Source organism: Protopterus annectens, chromosome 4.part0 (assembly GCF_019279795.1).
Source record: "Protopterus annectens isolate FY-2018-M chromosome 4.part0, PAN1.0, whole genome shotgun sequence".
Lineage (NCBI taxonomy): Eukaryota > Metazoa > Chordata > Ceratodontiformes > Protopteridae > Protopterus > Protopterus annectens.
The window spans coordinates 971,330,083-971,355,261 of NC_056733.1; the positions used below are offsets into that span (position 1 = coordinate 971,330,083).

Here is a 25,179-nt window from a genome sequence, read left to right on the forward strand (position 1 = left end):
AAGGTACAGTTTTATGGTTTCAGTTGCTTATGGAAAAATGGTAGGGAAACAATATTTAAATAGCTAAACGGGAATAACTTTGCAAAATGGTTCTTTTGCAAATTGTAGCAGAAAAGAAAGACAAAAGAAAAATAGTTTTCTGGTCAAATTAGCATAAGGTATAGACAACAATAGAGATGTAGACACACAAGGTTTAAAAATACAAGAATAAGCAGGGTGAGACAGTGGAGATCTTCATCCACTTAGCCTCCCGTTGAATAGCCCAAGACTGGCACAAACAGAAGTTTAAGACTTACGTAAAATGTTCTTGGGCATCAGACAACAAAAATAATTAACAACTAAATATTCCACAATCTACCTACATACAATATGCAGATGATTCCACACTAGTGTGTTCTGCCAACTCATCTGCCGAGCTCCAAGCCATCACCCAGACAGTATTTAACTCAGTTGAAAAATGTTTTTTGCAATGTTGCTTCCTACTAAATGCCAAAAAAAATGAAATTACTTGTTTTTACTCCTACACAAAAGTCCCCCCCCAATAGATCTAATTGTCAAATCCAGCAATGGTACTATAATTTCACGTGATCCAACCACCAAGCTCTTAGGCGTAACAACAGATCACAATCTCAACTGTGGCACACATATTAACACTACAATTAAAGCTGTTAACAGAAAACTGGGCTCACTCTATAAGATAAAGTCCTTCCTCACCCCTGAAGCCAGAACCACCATTGCCCATACCCACTTGATCTCTACCGTTCTCTATGCTTCATCTATCTATACAAATCTTTCCAAAACTAACCTAAACAAACTAGCAACCTCCTATAACAACATTGCCAGATTTGCTACGGGTTCACCATATAGAACCCATCACTGTTTAAACCTCAAACAACTAGGCTGGCTTGAACTGCAAAACCAGCTACTATTTCGGCAACTCAGAATTATCCATAAGATTTTCTTACACACCAATAGGACTCCTATTATTAGTGGCATAGTCTCTCCTTATAGAAATCTTACTACCCTACGCTCAGCAAATAAATTACAAGTAACCATCCAGAAATCCCTTAATAAAGCCGGGGACTCCCTCTTTTCAAATTCCGTGGGTAAGATTTGGAACAAACTCCCCAACAACCAACAATTACTTTTATCTTTACCACTTTTCAAGCACCAAATAAAACTACACCTAAAAGTACATTGGTTATGCCCATGTACTAACCCAGATTAACACTAACCATCTAGTATTCTTCCTTTCCCCCCTCTATTACCCACTAGGGTGCACATACACCCTCTTCTTAGCCAGTATTGTAGTTTCCTATTTCCTTCTAACTTCATGAAACTTGCTCTGCACTTTTCTAAAACCCCTCTCCTGCTCCTGATAATTTCATTGTCAATGTTAGTATTAATGACACCTATGATGTATCATGTAAAGCTCTACAGGCATAATAACTAGATAGAAACCTTCATCCCCTCCTCACTATTTTGTCTAACTATTGTCAAACGTTATACCTCTTCTCATACAAATGCTTAGTCAACACCCTCACTTGTGCTTCTCTTTTGTTGTTTGTTCCTTCTATGTTAACCTAAAGCTACTTTGAATTTAATTATTTTTTAGCATTTTGAATCTTTCCTCCTTGAAGCTATTTTTGACTAAATTAGACTATACCTTTTGCTGTAACTGCATTTTTTAACATGTATCATTTCTTACATAATAATTTACTGTTTTGATTTACTTTGATCTGTATTCCTGTTACATTAGTTTAATTTCGGAGCTTATCTCCCCGGGCCTCTACTGAAAATGGACATGTATCCAGTTAGACTAGCCCAGTCAACAAATGTAAAATAAAATAAATAAATTAACTGCATCCCTATCTTCACCTGGAAGCAATCAGAACATATGCAACTCTACCTGGTCCTCATTTTCTCCCACAGGAGGACATACACTCTTTCATTTCATAACTCAGATCATTTTAAAAGGCAAAAAATACAGCTATTTACGAGAATTGCTGAAAAAAGGCTTAAACGATTACGACATCTTATCTAGATGCTTGAGGGTTAGAAATTAAAAAAAACTGGGCAGAATTCATGAATGTCTACAGTAAGTGTACACTAAGTGAACACAATTTGTCTTCAAGAACATCCCTACCAAATTATTTGTGCTGCCCATTCACTCAGAAAGATTAGGCTAAGTGTAGATATAGTCTACATATTGTGGTAACCGTTATAAATCACCCTCGATATTTACGGTTCCAAGAAAATCAGTAAGAAAACTAAAACTGAGGATGAAAACGGTGGGCGTTATGCTTGTGTTGTCTATTCACTTAGAATAGTGATGTTCAGTCAGTAAGTGGTGATCCCAGCGAGTGATTACAAGAACCTAAACTAACCTGTATTATCTCACTCTCTCTTTTTCCCCTACTTGTAACAGTGTTACTGTCCCTCATATGGTACATTCTATCGCACAAATCTATACTTACCTGTCACATAATCTTTCACTAAATCTAACTTCTCCTTGCAACTATTTACAAGCTTTAACATCCTTCATTCCACTCAACTATCCTACCATTTCCACTTACTACTCTTAATCATAGCAAAAAGGCTTCCAGTTCAACAACACCTAACTGTAATTTCCACACAGACACTCACTAAATGTCATTTAAATTGGAAGCTGTGCACTGAGAGAGAGCCTTACAAGACTATCTGCAAATATATAGAGCTGAGTATATTTTTCTGTATTATTCTGTATTATAGAGCTAAATTGTTGCTTAGATATCTGTTGTCTTATTGTTCTGCAAATATACAGAGATCAGTATATATTCTTCTGGTTTTATAATTTGCACTGTGATTCCTCACATCTCTGTTGAAACTGTCTTCTCCACCCCCCCTCCCTGTTTTTGGCTGTAGTTTAAATTTGGTGGCTTTTGCAGTGCCTGCCCCACTGTAGATTTGATCTGGGACACTCCCCCAGTCCCATCTCTTTACTACATTCTACCTAATAAACCCTTTCTGCACTTGCTTTTAGTCCTTTTTAATTTAATTGCATTTTTCAAACTGTGTGGACTAATATTGCTACATACTCAAGTGTGCCAGCTTGCACTGCATGTGAATTGTTTTTACTACTGTTTTTGCTACTTTTCTGAAAAAAAAATAAAATAAATAAATTGTAAGCCTGTTTCCTACCTTTCCTGTAATTAGCGTTCCAGATACAGATTTGCTGTATCCAGGACTGTTTGTAAGCTTCTGAGCCCCCCAAGCCTTTCTGCGTTGGAGGGAAGCCTTTTAGCTTATCAGTGGGAGTGGTAAGCATTGGGTAACCTGTCTACCACATAAGGAGTTGTTCTGGCCCAGAATTTGTAGTTATTGGCCGTTTGGGCGGTCTTCCATCTCTCTCAACTTTCTGATTTGAAGGCCTGCATTTGCACTTGTTTCTGTCCTGTAACTCCTGGGCCCATCTCATTTGCTCACTCAAAAAAAAAAAAAAAAAAAAATGTATCTGCTTTTACTGTATTTGTGTTTCTTCCTACTTTATTTTGCTTTTGCGTCATCTTAATAGTACTCAATTGTATTTATTGCTGCTTGGTGTAACTCATTCTAAGCCTTTTAGTTTAAGCACTTGGGCTTCAAACCAGTTGTTTTACATTAAGAAGGTTTGTGGTCTGCACTGTAGTGGCAGAACAGGTAGCTTACATCCTTCTAAGTTGGGAACTGCTGATTGAGGGCTCAGTGTCTGTTATTCTAAAAGTGTATTAATTCTGGTTTAAGCACTTGGGCTTCAGGTCATTTATTTTACATTAAGAGGGTTCGTGGTCTGCACTCTTGTGGGAGGAGAGGCTGGACTCTGCCCTTCTGAGCTGGGAATTTCTGGTTAAAGGCTTATACTGCCTGCATATTTGAACTGCTTCTTACTGAAATTGGTACACCTTGTTTGCTGTAGCATAGACTAGATCCAGGCCTGCTGAATCTAGCTTTGTTTGTATAACTTGAGCACTAATCCAGGCATTCTTTAAAGTATTCAAGTGTATTTATTACTGCTTGGTAGTAACTTGATTAAAGTGTAGCTATCATTCTAAGTCTTTTGGATTAAGCACTTGGGCTTCAGACCAGTTGTTTTACATTAGGAAGGTTTGTGGCCTGCACTGTGGTGGCAGGACAGGTAGCTTACATCCTTCTAAGTTGGGAACTGCTGATTGAGGGCTCAGTGTCTATTATTCTAAAAGTGTATTAGTTCTGGTTTAAGCACTTGGGCTTCAGGCCAGTTATTTTACATTAAGAAGGTTCGTGGTCTGCACTCTTGTGGGAGGAGAGGCTGGACTCTGCCCTTCTGAGCTGGGAATTTCTGGTTAAAGGCTTATAGCGCCTGCATATTTGAACTGTTTCTTACTAAACTTGGTACACCTTGTTTGCTGTAGCATAGACTAGATCCAGGCCTGCTGAATCTAGCTTTGTTTGTATGCTTGTTGTTTGTTTGCTTGTTATTTCCCTGAAACGCTAATTCCACCTAAAACGCGGCTTTTCAGTGCTTCTGTGGATCCCTAGTGATATCTGCATTGCTTACTGTACTTATTTCCTTGTTTCACTTGAAAGAAAGTTACTGTTTGTCGTTTTTGCATTTAAGTTACCTGTAACACATTGCATTTAAGTTACCTGGCACTTGCTCACTAAAGCAATTATATAAGTCAGCACTAAAAAATTAAAAGCACTACACCCTCACAAACTCCCCTTCAGTACCTTGTTCCCCCATTGGCCCTTTTTTTCAATTATAAAGGAATTCCCATTACTATTCTAGCATGTCCAAAAGTCAGTTGTCAATCTCTTCTCCGGTCCAGCTGGTGAATCTGGGAATCTTGAGGCAATGTTACAAGTGCCTCATGTACACAGACAACCCTCTCCTCCTCCCAACAAATTCCAACACATGTGAGAGATGCAACCATATAGCTAAACTGGAGGATAAACTCTATCAACTCAGTACTGGCGTAACCAGACAGGAGGAGAAGGAAACCACACTCACTACGATTCCAGTCTCACATAGACCTACCACGACAGCAAACCAAACACATAAACACACAAAAACATACTCAGAGGCTCTAAATAAAAATCTGCCTAAGCAGCAGAGACCTCCAAACAAGACACCCTAGCAACCGCTACCCCAAAACAAAACACATGCAACAAATAGCTCACAAAGCCAGTGTGCCGAACAGTCACAGCCCTTAAGGCTAAACAACACACCTGATACACTTGTAATAGGTGGCTCTATCATCAGGCACACTGACATCCCGCTCACCAGGCTGAACAAGGAGAAGGTCACAGTGAGCTGCCTGTCGGGCACTAGGATCCGCCACATAACACAAGCACTCAGGTCACTCCAAGGCAAATACAAATATGACTCGGTCATTGTCCATGCTGGTGTGAATGACCTGAGATGTACCTCACTGGACTACATGAAAAGAGACAGAGGAGCTCTCTGAGCATGTAGCCCAGGCCGGTATGACCCTGACCTTGAGTAGCATCTTACCCTCACCAAGAATGATGCCACAATATGAAGACAAGATGATCAATTTCAACAATTGGCTTAAATATTGGTGTCATTCAAAGGGGAGCCAATGCCTGTCAGCCTGGGATGACATGCTCAACAAGCCACGATGCTTCGCTAGGGACGGCTTGCACCTGTCACCCCCTGGGCTTTCGGATATTGGCAAAGGCTCTTGCTTCCCCCATAGTGCCTTTTTTAGGCAAGGCTCAAAAGACAAACCCACCTCCACAGGTATCACAAGGGATAAGAAACTAAGAGTAATGCTACTCAAAGCCAGAAGTCTAAACCTCAAGATGCACGCACTCGAAACTCTCCTTAGCATGGAGAACATCGATATCTGTGCAATAACAGAAACCTGGTTCAAGGCCCCCGAGAGCACCCCAGCACTACCAGGTTATACCTCATACCATGCTTTTCGGCCCCAAAACATGGACCGAACCACAAAAGAAGGGGGAGTATCAATATTCGTCAAAGATACCCACACCTCCAGGTTGGTGGCACAGCACGAAGCAGCAGAGACTATCCATGTGCAACTAACAGTGGCTAAAACTGCCTTCCAGTTTATAGCCTGCTACAGACCACCCTCCCAAACCCAGGAACCCCACTCGGCCTTCCTGAGAACACTGGAAAATATGAAGGTCTCTCCAAATACCATTATATTGGGCGACTTCAACTACCGAAACATAGACTGGGAGCATTACTCTAGCTCCAACACCCTAGCCCAAAGGTTCCTAGAATTTATAAACTCAAATGCTATGGAACAACTTGTTACCACTCCCACAAGAGGGGAAAACATACTGGACCTGATCATCACCAACATGGGGAGTCTATGCTCCAGACCAGAAGTGTATTCCTCACTGGTAAGATCAGACCATAAACTAATCTCACTGGATATTCACATCCTGACCCCAACCTCTGCCCAGAAAACCACAGTGAAAAACTTCTCTAAAGCAAATTTCACACTCCTCAAAACCAAGGTGGAATCCTTCAAAGCCCCCAAGCCTGTGGAAAATACGACCCAGACCGCAGAATCCTTTATAAATGCATTCTATGAACACCTTCAGGAATGCATGGATCATGCAATCCCAAATAAAACCAAGACCCAATCCTCCAAAGGCAGACGTCCTGTCTGGTGGACCCCAGCCATAAACAAACTATACAATAGAAGGAGGAAGCTACTACATGATAGAGCAAAATCCCAAAAAGGGAAGGCATCTCTGATCAGTATTAGCAAAAAACTATGGGCACTCATAAAATCGTCTAAGGCCAGCTTTGAGAGAAAAATTGCACAGGACACTAAGGGTAATCACAAGGCTTTCTTTAGTTATGTTAGGAACCTGGGTGGGAATTCCCAGATATGCTTAGAATTAGTCCAAAATGACAAAAAATATCATCGAATCCACAGACATTGCCAACATCCTAGCTGACAGGTTCAGTGCAAACTTCTCCCCCCCCCCTCCCCACCAAAAGGGCAAATATCTATCCCAGCAGAGTGCTGCCCCCCTGACATCTCAGATGCTCAGGTAAGAGCCGCCCTCTCCAAAGCAAAAAACACAGCATCAATGGGACCAGACGGTGTCCCGAGCTGCATCCTACATGAACTCCAAGAAGAGCTAAACCCAAACATAAAACTACTGTTCAGTCTCAGCCTTACTACAGGATATGTACCCAAAGAGTGGCGTACAGCAACAGTGGTCCCTCTCCACAAAGGTGGTGCCTCAACGGATCCTGGAAACTATCGCCCCATAAGCCTGACTAGCTTGGTCTGCAAAGCTATGGAAAGGATCATCATGGACCTCATAAATAAAGATATTGGGGACCTACAGACACTGGATCCTACCCAGTTCGGCTTTGTTAAGGGCAGATCCTGCCTGGTAGATTTCTTTGAAACAGTCACCAAGGCCATTGATGAGGGGAAGGTGGTCCACACAGCCTACCTGGACCTCACAAAAGCCTTCGATACAATACCACACTCGGGCATTATAGATAAGCTCACCAGCTTACATATAAACCCCTATGTCACTAGATGGGTTGTAAATTGGCTCAAAGACAGAACCCACATGGTTAGAATTGCTGGAGCCATGTCAGACTCCAAACCAGTTACAAGTGGCGTCCCACAAGGCTCAGTCCTGGGACCTCTCTTGTTCGGTATATATTTCTCGGAGGTACAGGCTATCACAGAAGGACTGTGGCTGTCCAAGTTCACAGATAACTGCAAACTGGGCGCCATAATCGACTCTCCAGCCGACACATGCATCCTCCAAAAGGGTCTCATAGAAGCAGACAACTGGTGCCAGAGCCATGGCCCCAAGCTAAACGCCAAAAAGTGTATAGTCATCCCCTTTGTCAAAAACAAAGTGTCCACAAATTACCACATAGGTGGTAATCCATTAAGTACAGAAGAAGTAATTAGGGACCTGGGGAGCCAAGTTGATAGCAATCTCTCATTTGACAACCACGTGGCCAAAGTGGTTAGAAAAACATTTTATATAGCCCACCTAATCATGAAGGGATTCGCATCTAGATCAGGGGAGGTCATCGTGCCTCTTTACTCATCCCTCATCAGGCCCATAATTGAGTACAATGCCCCTTTTGGGATGTACCTTACCAGACACCTGCAGCAACTGGAAAGACCCCAAAAGTACCTCACCAAGAGGATCAAAGGGCTCAAACAGATGCCATATGCTGCCCGGTTAAAGAAACTCCAGCTCTACTCAGTGGCATACCACCTGCTCAGAGGCGATCTGTGCCTGACGTATAAAGCCATGTCCAACCCAGAATTAATGGACATGCTGCACCTCAGAAAATCCAAATCCCATCGAGCTACGTGCTTGAGAGACTTGAACCTCAGCACTGAAATAAATAGGACATGCTGGAGGGACAGATTCATAACCCAGAGGCTCCCTTCACTCTGGAATAAAATCCCACTCCAGGTTAGGCAGAGTCCCTCACTGACTCTCTTCAAGAGGAATCTTGATGAGTGGATGGGAGATCGTAGGTTTACCCCGGGTATCACTTCTGTGTCACTGTTAGACAGAGGCACAGTATACTAACCTTGAAAAAGGGCATAGCAAAATTAATTTAACATGGGTGGCGAAAGCCAAACACACTCTGGCTAGGCTTATAAATGCCCTAGGGCAGATAGCCTAGTATGAACCTATGAACCTATTTGTCTTTCTTTATTGTAAATAATACATATTGCAGCTGTATATACACATTACATTTTGTTACCTAATAATGGCATTTAGTAGATGTGTATTTTCATTATATTCTTGCTGTATCTCTCACTAAATGTAACTTGGACTCACTTTGCATTTTCAGACTGAGACTGAAATTCATTATTTGTGATCTCTGCTCTACCCCAGTATGTAAATTTTAAAGAAATAAAACAAAACAGTGTTATTTTTATCCATATAAGTTCCCAACAAGACATCAGCAAGCCTACATGCCTAAGTAATTACATCAGCTGATAAATCATTTATTACCAAAGTCATAATAATAATAGTAATAATAACAACAATAACAACAACAACAATAATAATAACAACAACAATAATAATAACAACAATAACAATAATAATTCTAATAATAAGTATAACAATAATAATGACAACGATAATGATATCAATAATTATAACAATAATAACAATAATAATGGTAATAATAACATTAATAACAATAACAATAATAACAGCAATAACAATAATTATAATAACAAGAATAACAATAGCTATAATAATGCTAATAACAATAATAATAACAATAATCATTATATTGATTATAATAATGGTAATAATAATAGCAGTAATAAGAATAAAACAACAACAATAATTATAGTAATAATAATAATAAGAACAATTAAAAAATAATAATAATAATAATAATAATTAAAAAAATAACAATAATAATTACAGTAATAATGCTGTTGCGTCTTTTGGCTTTTCCTGGTTAGGGATCACCACAGCGGAACTCCGGTCCACTAATAATTGGCAGTAGATTTTTACGTGCTGAGTTGCCAGCCCTGACGCACAGCCTTCAACGAAGGTACGCCCATTCACGCATGTCTCCACACAGAAGACGTTCTAGCTGAGAATCGAACTGGACAGCATCTTACTGTGAGGTGACAGTGCTACTGCAGCACCATGGTAATAATAATAACAGTGATAATAATAACAATAATAACAATAATAATGACAATAACAATAATAAATATAATAGTTATAATAATGGTAATAAAAATGATAACAATAAGAATACTAACAAGAATAACTACAATAATAACAATAAGAACAACAGTAATAAAACAATAATAATACAATAATAACACTAATAATGATAATAATGTTAACAACAAGAATAATAATGACACCAGCACAAAGTAATATGCAAACACAGCTCTTTTCAAAAGTCTTTTCTTTACAGATTTGATATGCATATTTATTCATGAGTTTGTCAACTTAGCTGACTAAGAAACTGTGTATAAAAGATCCAACTGATCCCTATATTTACATTCTTCCTAAAATTCCTAACTGGATACAAAAACCCTCCTGCATCTGTTTGTTTGAACCTTTGGTGGAATTACTTATAAAACTGGAATGCTGCTTGACTCACTTTTTAAATGATATGTCATTTCACAGCAATCCTATACTAATGATATAGAGCAATTGTCAAACAGATCAAATGAGAGCATGATTTCAATCAGGTGATTATAGATTTTCAGTCTTTGCATACATCTGTTCTAACAGTTGGGGATGCAGTGGCATGTGTTTTGGGAGAGAGGCCTTGAGTTTGAATCATTTTAAAAATGTTGCTTATCGTTTTCAAAACTATTTCACATTTAAAAACAAAGTATATTGACAAAAAATAGGGTTGGTGTAATGGTTAAGGTGTTTACCTAACAGATGTAGGTAGAACAAAGAAATGTTGGAAGATTTACTTGTTGCCCCTACCCATGAGGGACATGGCTGATAAAGAAGATCTTGGTCAACTCTCAAAAATATCTTCTATCCAGGAAAGCCCTCTAATCCCTCCCCATACCCTAACTCTTCCTCTCAGGAAACAGCTACCCTCCTGAATAAACACTATCTCTTCCATCCAAAATCTGGTAACCTCTAAGCCAAGCTCTACTTCGACACCCACCTCTCCAAGTCCCACTAACACAACTTTGTTTTCTTTTGAGCCAGTTCCCATTACTTACATCAAATCTCTACTACTCAAGCCAAGACCTTGCTCTCCTTCCACTGACAATCTATCTCCTACATTCCTCAAACTTGCTGCTGACTCAGTTGCCTATCCTGTATCTATACTATTTAATCGATCTATTCTGGAATCAACTGTCCCCATCCTTTGGAAATCTTTCTTCACTATCCCTCTTCATAAAGGTGGAAACTCCACTGACCCCTCAAACTACCGACCCATTGCCATTCTGTCCCCCCTCTCCAAGATATTAGAAAAATGTATTCACTCACAGCTTCTCAATCACCTCGTCACACACCACTTACTTACCCCTACCCAACATGGATTTCGTCCTCACCACAGCACCATCACTGCCCTCCTCTCCTTCACTCATATCATTGCAGCGGCCCTAGACAGCAATAAACTAATTTCCTGTCTCTTCCTAGATCTCTCCAAAGCCTTCAATACTTTCTCTCATCCTCTACTACTATCCAAACTCACAAATCTCCACCTATCCCCCTCCGCACTTGCCTGGTTTAATAGTTACCTATCTGGCAGGGAACAATCTGTCAAATGGCTCTCATCCTCCTCACCTTTCCTTCCCATCTCCATTGGTGTTCCCCAAGGCTCCATCTTGGGACCCCTTTTGTTTAACATCTTCACCAATGATCTTTACACCTCATGCAAAGAATTCTCCCTTATACAGTATGCAGACGACTCCACACTTATATCCATCTCATAATAACATTCCTGAACTACACTCCCGGACCCAACAGGCCCTACTATCCACTGAACAATGGCTCTCTCACAACCTACTGATCCTAAATCCAAAAAAGACCAAACTCCTACTTTTCCTTCCCCGTTCTCTTTCTCATCACAAAACCTCCTTTTTTATTACATCTTCTAACAATACAAATATCCAACCTGACACCCACACAAAACTCCTAGGGGTCATTATCAATGACAAACTCAAGTTCAACCTACACATACTCTAATGTATAAAAAAAACAAACCAGAAACTAGATCTGCTATATCAGAACAAAAAATTCCTAACCCCTGAATCTAGACTTACCCTGGGCTAGGCACTCCTCCTCCCCTCCCTCTTATACGCCGCCCCAGTTCTTACCAATAGCCAGGCCTCCACTCTAAACAAACTGCAACAGACTTACCATAAAATAGCCAGATTCGTTACTAACTCCCCATACAACTCACACCACTGCATTTCTTTAAACTCTCTTCAATGGCTTGAACTTCCCCAGTTTCTGCTATCTTATCAGTTTCATATGCTACACTCTATTATTTATAAACCCTCCTTCTGTCCATCTCTATCTTCCTTAGTCTCCATCTACATCCCATCCCGGACCCTCCGTACTTCTAACCAACAATTACTTAATATCTACCACCCAAAAAGGTCAGTAGGCAAACTACTCTACAAACACTCCCTTGCCCATGCTTGGAACAAACGCCCTCTTGACTTACATTCAATCTCCCACACCTCACACTTTAAAAATGAACTAAAAGCTTATTCAATTGCAGGACCTGCCCTTGCCATGACCCTACCTAGTCTTCCTTCCCTTTATGTACCCTCAAAAGGACCATACTTAGTACCTTATTACACCTCTCTCTCCAATGTGTCTACTATGCATTTGCACAATTTTACACAAACAAAAAATGTTAATTGTTGACCTATTGAACTATATCAATGTAAAATTGTTACTTAGCTTCTTTTTAATGCAACTTTAACTTTATGCATGTAACCCAACATATGTGAATCTTTTTGACATACCTGCTATTATATCAATACAGTTTAAAATTGTACTTGTTTTAAAATGTATTACTGGAGCTTTTCTCCTCGGGTCTCCACTGAAAATGGGCCACAAGCCCAGTTGGACAAACCCGGTTAACAAATGTTAATAAATAAATAAATAAGAGGTGAATTTGGAGTTTGACATCCATTCATCTAAATTCTGTTTGAATGAAGTAAGATAAGCACTTTACTTTATGGGGGCAGACTTTTGAGTCTAAATATACCTAAACTAATCAGTTGTATCAGATTAGTGTAGTTTACTAAGGACATTACATTGTATATCTCATACTGGCAAAGGATTTGTTACTAAGATCACTTCATACCAGTATGGGTTTGCCATTTAGTTTGGATATTAATAATAGGTCAGTCAGATGTTTAGATGTCTGCCTAACTGGTGAAATTAGAAGCAATGTAAGTGGTGTTATTATATACAGACTGCTGTGAACATTTTGTGACCATGGACAGTATGTATCTACAATGTTCGTCGCTATTTAGTGAATTTATCACGATTAAAAGAACTGCTTACTACCAGACCGAGTGATTATAATTCTGACAAGTAAAATGTATATCAAAAATCAGTACAGAGAGGCTATGGTACAGATTTAATGCTGGGGTAGTAAAAGGGCATGGCAAAAGACATTCTGCTGATAGTATTTTTAACACAAAACAAAAATACCATTTATAACAATATGGAGTGAATTTTGTATTTAAAGAACATACTAAAAATAGCACATTTTGCTGGGGAATAGCAACTTGGTAACTATTTTAGCACAGAAAGATTTTTAATCCGTGGTGGTGGTGCTGGTAGCGTTGTCGCCTCACAGCAAGACGCTGTCCGGTTCGACTCTCAGTTAGAGCGTCTTCTGCGTGGAGACATGCGTGAATGGGCGTACTTTCGTTGAAGGTTGTGCATCAGGGCTGGCAACTCGGTACATAAAAATCAATTGCTAATCATTAGCGGACCGGGGGGTACAGGGGTGTGTGCGTGTGGGGGGTGCAGGGGTGTTTGCGGTGGGGCTTCAGTGTGGGTGTGTGTGTGTGTGTGTGCATGTGCGTGTGTGTGTGCGTATGTGTATGGGGGTGTGCAAGGGTGTGTGTGTGTGGGGGGGGTGCAAGGGTGTGTGTGTGTGGGGGGTGCAGGGGTGTTTGTGGGGGGGTGCATGTGTGTGTGTGTGTGTGTGTGTGTGTGTGTATCTGAATTCTGGTTTGTTTTATTTCATTTGGTGTAAATTGTCTAAAACTACTTTGCTTTGCTTTCTTTCGAAATTACACAAAGTATCATATTGTGGACCTTTGCTCCGAATGCACATATATTTATATCAGTACATTTATAGCGTATGTGTAAATGATAGGTTGTGCATGGAGTGTCATGATTATGCTCAAAACAGGTAAATTACATCCTTGTTCAGCACTGCTGTAGCTTGACACCCAGCCTTAACAATGCTTAGAGGGGTGCTTAATTGTTAAGCATCCCTACATGTTGTTAAGGTGAGGTCTGCACTAAAAGTAGTCAGTGCCAAGCAGTACATAGCAGCAGGGCAAGAAAGAGCTTTGGTTCAACTCCCGTTTGTGCCTGCTGTCTGTTAAAGAACACATAGTACTTTGGTTATAGCTGCTTCCCCTAGACAAAGAATACGTAAGGACATCAACCACTTCACCGCTGCTTTATCAGCTTTTAAATCTGGCACAGCAAATCACTTTTTTATCTTACTTTTCACTAATTTGTATTACAATGAGCAGATAAATTTCCATGCACTACAAAGAATTATGATTGGATCTCCATTCATAACTATGTATTATGCGCTTGCGACATGGATGCCAAGTTCTCGAATATAATAAGATACGACTGGTAACCCAGTCATAATCCTACATACCACTGTCATATCTATGTAAAACACTGCCAGCAGTACTGTTGTTATGAACATGCTGCCAAATATTCTGGCTTCACATAACTTAGACATTTCAAGAATTCGGTGGTATAAGATGTATATTATAAAAAATTAAAATAATCAGTGGAAGGAAATGAACGTGACTCTTCCTTAAAAGAAAAAGACGGCCGAGCGCAATGTAATGCAGGTCAATATGCCTCGCTTCCAGCCAGTCATGTCATGCGAACAATCTGGCCTAATAAGAACTTAAAAATAAACTATTTACATAAAATCAGAAGATTATAGGAGGCTACTAGGCTAAGGGCCTTGGGGCCCTTACAAGACTAGCCACGAGTTTATCCCCCAAAAAAAGAAACTTCAGTCAGCACCTGTCATCCCTGTCAGTGAGTGACAAGGGTGGAACCCCTGGGACAAATTTATGGTTTCTCATCCACTCATCAAGGTTGCGCTTGAAGAGGGTCAGTGAGGTACTCTGTTTGACATGTATGGGAAGTCTATTCCAGAGATGGGGCAGCCTCTGGGAGACAAATGTCTCTCTCCAGCAGGTTTTGTTGAAGATGCATATTAGATTTAGGCCTATCAAGTGGGTAATGTGCATGGAGTTAGATTTATGGATATGGAGCATATCTAGTAGGACAGGGTCTGATATCACCTTGTACACGAGACACAGATCACCTCTGAACAATCTGCATGACAGCAAGTAAAGTGATAGCGATTTGAGCCTGTCCATATAGGACAGGTGTTGGAGGCCATGGATTCTCTTTGTGAGTTATTTATGTGGCCTTTCCAGTTGGTGCAGGTGTTTGGACAGATAAAATATCAAATGGGATGTTGTACTCAATTATATGTCCAATGAGGGAGGAGTACAGAGATGTAATAATCTCCATTTTTCTGGATGCAATCCCTTTACTTATGAGATGAACCAAGTAAAAGGCTTTCCTGACCATTGCCGCCACATGATGGTCAAATGTGAGATTGTTGTCAAACTGTGTACCCAGATCTCTCACCACGGGTTGTGTGCTTACGGGGTTGCTGTTGATATGGTAATCAGTAGGGGCCAGATTTTTGCCAAATGGTATGATAATACATTGTTTTGTGTTTAACTTAAGGCCATGACTTTGGCACCAGTTATTTGCAGCTGTGAGACCCTCTTGCAGTATGTTAAAATCATTTTGGTAGTCAATGACAGCACCCAAATTACAGTCATCTGCAAACTTGGTCAGCCACAGGCCCTTTGTGTTTGCCTGGAACTCTGAGAAGTAGATGCCAAACAGTAGGGGTCCCAGGACAGATCCTGGGTAACACCACTACAGGTCTGCTGTCCGAGGTGGTGGTGCCTATTTTGACCTTGTGGGTCCTATCTGTGAGCCAGTTGGCCACCTATCTGATGAGATAGGGATTAACACCAAGTTGTGTTAGCTTTTCGATGATGCCCCAATGGGGGATTGTGTCAAAGGCCTTAGCCAGGACATGGTAAGCTGTAAGTACTGACTTTCCCTCATGCAGGGCCTTGTTGACAGTCTCAAAGAAGGCAACCAGGTTCAAAACGCAGGATCTGCCCCGACGAATCCGAACTGGGTGGGGTCAAGTGCTTGGAGATTGCCTATGTCCTTGTTCATCAGATACATAATAATAAAAAGCTCCATGGCTTTACAGATAGGACTTGTCAGGCTAATGGGGTGATAGTTTCTATGGTCAGTAGTGGCACCACCTTTGTGCAAGGGGATGACAATGGTGGTTCTCTACTCTGATGGAATGAAGCCTGTAATTAGGCAGAGGTTGAATAGGCTGCTCAATGGCAAAGCTAGTTCTTGCTGGAGATGGTGCTGAATACAGCCTGGGATATTATCACATCCCATGGAAGCTGCGTTCTTTGCCTTGGATAGGGCCTTTAACACTTGATCTATGGGGAAGTGAGGTGTGGGACAAGTATCAAGAATGTCAACTGGGCCTTTGGCGGGTGATAAGAGGGTGAAGTTTGTGCTGAACCTATCAGCTAGCAGGTTGGCTAAGTCAGCCTGTTGATAGGGGATTTCCACCAGAAAGGTTTGTGTTTCCTTGAGGAGCAGGTTTTAGTTCTGTTGGGTATGGCATAGTCCATGCAGTTGTACAGGTGCTTGTATGCTGCAATGGCGTACTGTTCAGCACAGTTGTCTGCATCCTCTGAGGGGGGCAGTGGTATGAAGCTGCTGATATGCTTCTTTAAGAGGCTGTAGTCAACTTTTGAGAAGTTTTTTAGCCTGGTTATGGTGGCAGAGGGGTTGCGTGGGATAGAAACTTCGAACGAGACAGACTGATGGTCTGATCTCACCTGGGAAGAAGATACTATGGAAGTGGCGCAGCAGTTGCCCATGTTGGTGAGAACCAAGTCCATTATGTTATTTCCCCTTGTGGGGGATGAGACCAGAAGGTCTAGTGCATTAGAGTTGATGAAATCAAGGAATCGTTGGGTGAGTGCATGAGTGCAGGAATAGTTCACCCAGTCTATGGTGGGTAGTTGAAGTCACCAAGGATCACAGTGTTAAGGGGGTACCTTGACGGAGTCAAGTAGGTCCAGGTAGGAGCAATGGGTGTGCTAAGACATGGGGGGGGTCTATAGCTGGCTGTAACTTGGATGGGTGTTTTGTCAACTGTCAGTTGCACCTAGAGTAATTCCAGTGCATCATGCTGGTAAACCAGTCTGGAGGTGTGCCTGTCTTTAATGAAGATGGAGACTTCACACCCTTAGTCTTTCCAACTTCATTTTGGGGTCGGAAAGTGTGGAATGAGGTATAGCCTGGTAAGGCAGGGGTGCTCTCTGCAGCCCTGACTGCACAGACATCGGCATCTTCCACTGTGAGGAGAGCCTCCAGTGAATGTATTTTCAGACTAAGGCTGTTAGCATTGAACAGCATGACCTTCAATTTGCTTTTTGAAAGATCTTTCATATTGGAAGATTTGTCTTTGGGACATAGCCTAAAAAGGCACAATGTGGGAGGCAAGAGCCTTGGCCAAGATCCAGAATCCCAGGGGTGACAGGTGGAGGCCATCTCTGGCAAAGAATCGACGCCTGTCAACCATGTCATCCCAGGAAGACAGACAATTGTTGAAGTCAATCATTTTTTGTTGGCATTGTGGTATCCTTCTTGGTGAAGGTACGATGCTGCTCAGGGCGAGGGTCACACCTGCCTGGAGACATACTCTGAGAGCTCATTCATGTCTCGTCATGTAGTCCAGGGTGGTACTTCTCAAGTCATTCACATCAACATGGACAATGACACAGTCATACTTGTACCTGTTGTGGAGAGACTTAAGTGCGTATGTGATGTGGTGGATTCTGGCACCTGACAAACAGCTGACCTTGACCTTCTCCTTGTCGAGCCTGGTGAGGGGGACATCAGTGTGTCTCACTATTGAGTCACCAGTGACTAGTATGTTTGGTTTATTGTTATCCCTTATGAGCTGCGTTTGTTTATTGTTATACCTAATGGGCTGTGTTTGTGAGACACTGGTGCGTTGACTACCATGTGTGATGTGATTGGCATTGTGTGTGGAATGTTTGTGAGTGTGTTTTGGGGATCTCTATCTTTTAGGTAAGTTTTTGTTGAGGACCCCTGCATAGGTGGGTGTGCGACTCTGTGATGTGAGTGGTGTTGTTTGTACTGGCAACGTCCTCTTTGTCAGGACTGTAGTGTGAGAGAGCATGGACTCCAGCTTACTGATGTAGATGCATCTCTCACAAGTAGAAGAGTTATGTGAAGTAGTCTCGCAGTAGTACATCATGATTGTCAAATCAGGATCCAATGTAAACACACACTGTTGAGTAAAAATTATTAGAAAACTCGCTATGGCTCAGGAAGTGTTTTCTCCCCTAGATAAATATGGATGGATTATGACTTGAAGACACCATATGTATGGGATGGCCACTAGTCAAGGCCAAGACAGGAAGAAATTTCCGGAAGTAAAGGTTCATGAATTCTGCATGAATCAGATGACATTGCTGCTCCTTATTGCTCCCTAAGTGGTTCCACTGGAATCTGAACTGACATTAAATGAAAGATTCATAGATGTTTTACCTGACATGAAGGTGATTTATTGAACAAACGTGCTTCTGTGTGCTAGAAAATTATTCATCCCTAAAGATGGATCCTATACCATTTAACCTTTCTTTTATTTTTAACACCCAAACAGGATTAAGCCCAATATCTCCTCCACCTTTACCCAATTGCTCCAGTCATTCTGCAGTAGTGAGAGCCAGGAATTTGTGGGCTATAGGTGAGAAAACCATGCTTCTATTTGTTCCTCCCTGGGAATCACCAGCCAGCTCATCTGTTCTGCCCTAGGAGTTGATTTGTAAGCAGTGGGCTATGAAGCTGACCCTCTCCCACAGCCCCCAGCAAGAATATCAATCCCCTACAGTGGCTAAATTCCTATCAGCTTGCTGTACATTTGCACAGGGCATAACAGGATTGCTAGCCTTGGGCTCTATGGTCTGGAACAACTAGTACTCCCAACGGGTATCTCCCATGTGGTGAGACAGATCTGCAGCTTCTCTCACAAGTTCCTACAGGTACTGGTACAAGTATTCAAACTCAGGTTACCTGTAATAAAGTCAGGACTTTATATATCTAAGTCATGGAGTTGACCAACCGCCAAACACATGTAACACGCCTCCAATGCACGCAGCCTAGGCTGCCATCATCATCATCAACCCCCTTTTTTCCCCAATCTCTACTTGGGGTCGGGGTATCATGTTAACTGTCGCTATCTGTCTTGATTGAGTGCTACACTCCTGCCTTCTTCAGAACTCATGCTTGACTGTCGCAGATCTTCTGTCACACAGTCCATTCGGCTCTTTGCAGGACGTTCTCACTTCCTCTTACCTTCTTCCTGTCAGTACCAAATCGAATTCACCAAATTGTCTTCTGCTTTTCTGCACATGTGCCAGGACCACTGTAATCTGCTTTCTTTGATCTCTTCTACATTCGGAGCCGCTCTGGCTTCTGCTCTTAGGTCTTCATTTGTCCATCTGTCCCACAGTGTGCAGCCTACAACCAGTCGCAGCCCCTTCATTACCATCACCTCTGGCTTCATCATTTGCTCTGCCTTTACTACCCAGGTTTCTATACCATACAGTAGTACTGGTCGCACCACTGTCTTGTACACCTTAATTTTCAGGTTCTTTGACATTCTTCTGTCATACAGTACACCTTACACTCTATGCCAGTTAGCTGCAGCTCACCTGATTCTAGCTTTGACCTCTTCATTCAGACTTCCCCTCTCCTCAACCACCTCTCCAGATACTTGAAGCTGTTAACCTGTTCCACTGTCTGCCCTTCTATCTCAAGTCTCAGTTTCTTCTGATTTCGCCAATTTGCTGCAATTATCACTGCCTTATCTGTACTTAGTTTCATTCTGTGTGCCATCAGTTTTGTACTCCATTCCACTATCCTTTGCTGAAGTTGTTGCTCAAAGTCTGCTTGTAATACCACATTGTCTCATTGTCTGCATAGAGCAGATTTGCTGATCTGTCTCCTCCAACCTATTTGCTAATGTAGTCCATCAAAAGTATGGACAGCAGTGAGCTCAGAGCTGAACCCTGGTGTACATCTGCTCCCACTGAGAACCCATCTATGAGACCAATCAGTGTTTGTACTTGAGTCATTGGCCTGCACTAATTCTAGCAATGTTTCTGGACTTCAAATGACCACAGCACTGCCCAAATCAGCTTTCTTGGGAACTTGTCATATGTTTTCTCTAAGTCTAGGAATTGGACTCTTTCCTCATCTCTGCCTTCTTCTCAACTATCTGTCTCACTGCAAACAGTGGGTCAGTTGTGCTGCATTCTGATTTGAATCCAAAATGTTCATCTCCCATCTTTCTACTACTGTGCGTATCCATTTATCAGTCACCCTCTCCAGAAGTTTCATGCATTGTTATAGGAGTTTGATACTTCAGTACTGCCCACAGTTGTGAATGGCCCCTTTGATCTTGTACACTGCCATGAGTGCACTTATTTTCCAGTCATCTGGGATACACCTTTCTTTCCACACTGTTGTGAGCACCCTCAGGGGCCATTTCTCTCCTATCTTATCCAGCATCTTATCAAATCTGCTGTAACCTCATCTGAGCCTGCTGCTTTCCCTGACTTCATTTTCCTTAGTGCTGTTCTTATTTCTTCTAGGTTGGGCTCTTCTTTCTTTTTCATATCTGGGGCAGTACAGCTTATGTGGGGTTTTCTTCATTCAGAAGCTGCTTGAAATACTCCTTACACCTGCCTTTTATATCCTCTGGACTGGTGAGCAGGTTGTTGCTAGCATCTTTTATGAAGGATGCCTGACTATCTTCTTTATCTTTCTGTCTTTGCCTTGCAACCTGATATACTTTCTTTGTGCCACGTACTAAGTCACATTCCAGAAGGTGATAGAGTGCTTCCTATGCAACTCTTTTCTTAGCTTCTTCATTAGCCAACCAACTCCTTCCTAGCCTGGTCAGTCTTTTCTACCTCCCACCTCTTCCTGCACTCCTTCTTTCTTTTGATGACTTCCTGGACTCCTGCATTCAATTAGCTTTCCTTACGTATCTTATTTCCATACCTGGCTTGGCCTGTTCTGTAGGCCTCACACTTGCTGTTTTGAGGTGCTGCCATTCTTCTTCAACTCCATCTATGTCCTCCTGTTGTACTTTCTTTACAGTCAGCTTTCAGATCTTCAGCATAGTCTCTGTTGACCTTAGAGACTTCTCTGACCACTGCTTGCAGCTGATTGTGACAACCAGTGGTTTATGTTGTGAGCCAACTGCTTTACTGGGAATGACTTTGCAATCAGTGATTCTTCCCCAGTGCCCTTTCCTTAGTAGCAAGAAGTCTACCTGAGTCGCATGTTAGCCAATTCTGTTTGTGATCTTGTGACTGTCACTTTTTCTGAGACTATGTGTTGGCTATTATCTACCATTTGCCAAACAGAAGTCTAGAATGGCTTCTCCTTCTTTATTCCTGTTGCCCCCATCTATATAATTAAAGGCACACCTCATATCCTATTCTGTCTGTTCCAATATGTGCATTCAGGTTAACCATTACTGACATCAGTTCATGTTGTCCTGCTTTACCTAGTAGGTCCTGCAACTGCTGTCTGAATGCACTCTTTTCCTCACTATCACAACCCTGCTGTGGGGTATAGGCTGAGATTAATGACACTGCCCTATCATTACACTGGAGTCTGATTACCATGAGTCTGTCAGTAATTCTGATTGTATACCTCACTGTCTTCTGAAGCCTGTCTCTCACCACAATTCCCACACCTGTCTTCCTCCTGAGTAGTGGACTCTGGATCCCAAGCCAAGTGGCTTTGCTGCACTGCCCTTCCATTTTGTCTCCTGGATACATAGCATGTCTAACCTCCTCCGTAGCATCATGTCATCCACTTCCAAGCTCCATCCTGTTAGTGAACCTACAAAGAGCATAGCAATTGTTAGTTCATGTTTGGCAGGTTGATTGATTTTACATCCAGATTTCAGTCAACAGAGCTATTCCATGTAACTCAAGTTGGGGAACTGAACACTGGCCAGCCAGTAGCTTATTCACCCAGGGTTGTTGGGTCGGGATACACTGGCCAATAGGGACAGATACACCCCTCCCACAGTTAGCATGGGTCCTTGGAGTAGATTGGGTCCTCAACCCACTTTAGCATGGGTCCTTGGAGTACATTGGGTCCTCAATCCACTTATCACCGGTAACTACCCATGCCCACTTTGGTGACATTAGTCAACATGACCGAATCACCTAGTACCATATCTTACACTGCTGGATGGCTAGCCCTGCCATGGTGCACAGTCGGTGATCCATGTTTTCCTGTCTTGAGGATACTAAGGATACTGGACACCACAACAGATGCCCAAAGTGGTTGGTCCATGCAACTCTCCCCCCTATAGGGTCTATACAACTCTCCCCCCTATAGAGCAGCATGTAGAGTCTGTGCTGCTGTCCACAGCTCCATTCATTAGTCAGTTTGAGATGGAAACACTCAGCATGTTTTTTGGAGACAGGAGGAACCCACAGAGACACAAGGAGCACATGCAAACTCGAACAGGCACTGGCTAGATGTCATGAGTGAATCTTGTTCCTTGTGCAAGGGAGGCAAAGAGCTTAACCATTATACCAGCTGGTATAGACTGATTATTATATTTAATGTTTATATCTGCAGAACTGCTTCACTAAAGTTATTTTAGAAAACCACAAATATCTGTATCACGTTCTGGTTCACCGTCACAGTAATGTTCACAGACTATGTTCAATGCCTATTATTTTGATAATAATACTAAAAATGTATTATCTATTTTATTGACATATTATGGCTGGAGAAATCATACTGAGCAAAAGCCATTTTTCAGAGGAGACCCATTCAGAAAAAACCCATAGTACAATAAAATAATAATAATAAAAAAAAAATTGCAGAGAAGTAGCTTGATAATTAAATTGTACAATTAGGCAGAGATTGAAGACACGTATGAAGAGCAACAGTAGCTTATTCTGTATAACCAAGACAATAAAGATGTTTTACAGAATGACAGAATAGAAAGAAAGTTGTTTGGTAAGATGTGATGCCTTATGAGTGAAATAGTAGAGCAGGAGATAAGAGGCGGGTTGGGAGGGGAAGGGGTCACACAGGGAGACGGGGAAAATGAATAGTAAGTGGGAAGGAATAATAGCATGTATGACAGAAGACAGACAAGGTTTGGAGAAGGAAAGGAAGTAAGTACAACCAATAATAAAGGGACATTAATGAAAACGAGTCATTGGGAGGATGGATAAAGGCAGAAATGAGATATAATGAAAAGGTGAGTCAGCCAGAAGTACTGCAAGTATAGCGCCATGAGTAATTCATGAAGGTTTTCAGAGAGGGCTTAAACGTAGAGGTATTTGGGAAGCCCCTATTACTTATAGGAATATGGTTTGGAGCTTTATCTACACAGAATGAATAAAGGCTTTGGCCACATGCATTATGGGCCTACTGGCTGGAGAGCATTTGTTTGCCATCAAAGCACAGTATGTGATTAGGATTATAGTTTTGTGCAGTCAGTAAGTATGTTTTTAGGTAGTGAGTAGATGACTGTTGTTTCAATAGTGGGGGGAGTTTGTAACCATTTGAGTTCCCTGAGTGCTGAGCAGTGACGGGTGAAGTGAGGTTGGCCAGCTGCAAATCAAGCAATTTTCTTGTAAGGCTGTACAAGTTTGGACTTCACTGACTGTAGGAAGTTGGGGAATATGAGTGCCATCCAGGAGAGAAAACAATAAGTAGCTGTTAGCAAGGGTTACTTTGAGATGGTCAGGTATTATGTATTTCATATCTAACTTGTGAGTTTTGTTGATAGAATTTTGAATATTGAGGTCAGATTCGAGATTAACACCTACAGTTAATCATACATGTTTAGTGTGAGGGACTGTTTCAATTACTGTATTGTTGAGAGAAGTGATTTTCAAATTGGCTTGGTGCTGAGTGGTTTTATTTTGGGATTAGTGAATCACGGGCATCTTTGAGCCAGTCCTCAGTGCAGATAAATGCTTCCTGAGGTATATGTTGCAGGTGTATAAGGCTGTCAGAAGACAAATATTGACCATGTCAATGAATTAGATTAGATCAGTGGCTGTACTATGGGGTGGGCAAACCAGGCTGTGTGGTAGAGAGGAGTTGATGGTTACGGACAGACGGAATTAGTTGTTTATGAATGATTTTTTTTCACGTATTTTGGTAAATGGAAAGAGGATGGCTATGGGACAAAAGTTAGAGATGTCAGAAGAATTGCCACATTAGTGAAGAGTAATGATGTGGGAATGTTACCATAGGTTAGGGAAATAGGATTCAGTGACAAATGTGTTGATTAGAATTGACACTGGGTATGCAATTACAGTGGCAGACATTTTAGTTATTTGGATGGTATGTTTCCAATGGCAGAGAGCAGGGTTTGATTTTGTGAAGTAGTTTCCTAAAGGTAAAAGTGGATACTGTTTAAAGAGAAAAGGGGGAAACTGTGTGGGGGAGAAAAAGCAGTCTTGACAGCAGACAGACTGTCTGGAGGATAAGGTGATGTAAGGGTTGTAGCAGGTGGAGTATTATTTTAACTTTGGCTATACTATTAATAAAATGTGTATTAAAATGAATAGCAGTTTCTAAATCAGAGCTATTGAATGGCAGTGGATTAGGATTAGGTTTAAACTTGTTGAAGGCCATTAACCCAGTGGAACTACCCTGGTCAACACGGGATAAAAAATAATCCATGGTAATTAATACAAGTTAGCAGAAAGAATCACTGGTGTTACTGGCAGCAAAGTATAAATTTATCTTTTATTGCATTTGATAACCAAAACTGTCTAACTGGGATTAAAGAAAAACAGTCAAACAATAAGAGAAAAATAGTTACACACTTCTTAGCTTTCGATAAATAATACAACTGATAGTGTGCCATACAGCTTTTAATTAACACAAGGTTGCTGGAGCACCGCAGTCAAATGTTGTTACGAGCTGATTCAAGAAAGATAAGATCATTTATAAACCACTTCAATCTGCATACATTTCATCTTGCTATCTTCAATTTACATTGCAATTTAATAGTCATTACAAGGAGTTAAGATAATTTGCCTGAATTCTTAAATTAAGCCAGATGTGTAAAACCCTGCTGAAAGGTACAGTTCCGAAATCCTTTTCTTTAAGCTCTGTTAACACTGTATGGTGATGCTTACATCTGTTGTTCCAGGATCCTTTTCTTTAAGATCTGTTAACACTGTATGGTGACGCTTACATCTG

The 25,179-nt window shown here is 41.4% G+C and overlaps 1 protein-coding gene across 1 annotated transcript in view; it reads right to left on the reverse strand.

Moving 5' to 3' along the window:
* LOC122799703 (A disintegrin and metalloproteinase with thrombospondin motifs 2-like) overlaps positions 1-25,179 on the reverse strand; it is a 2,689,413-nt gene that overhangs the window by 2,651,000 nt on the left and 13,234 nt on the right. The window lies entirely within an intron of this gene.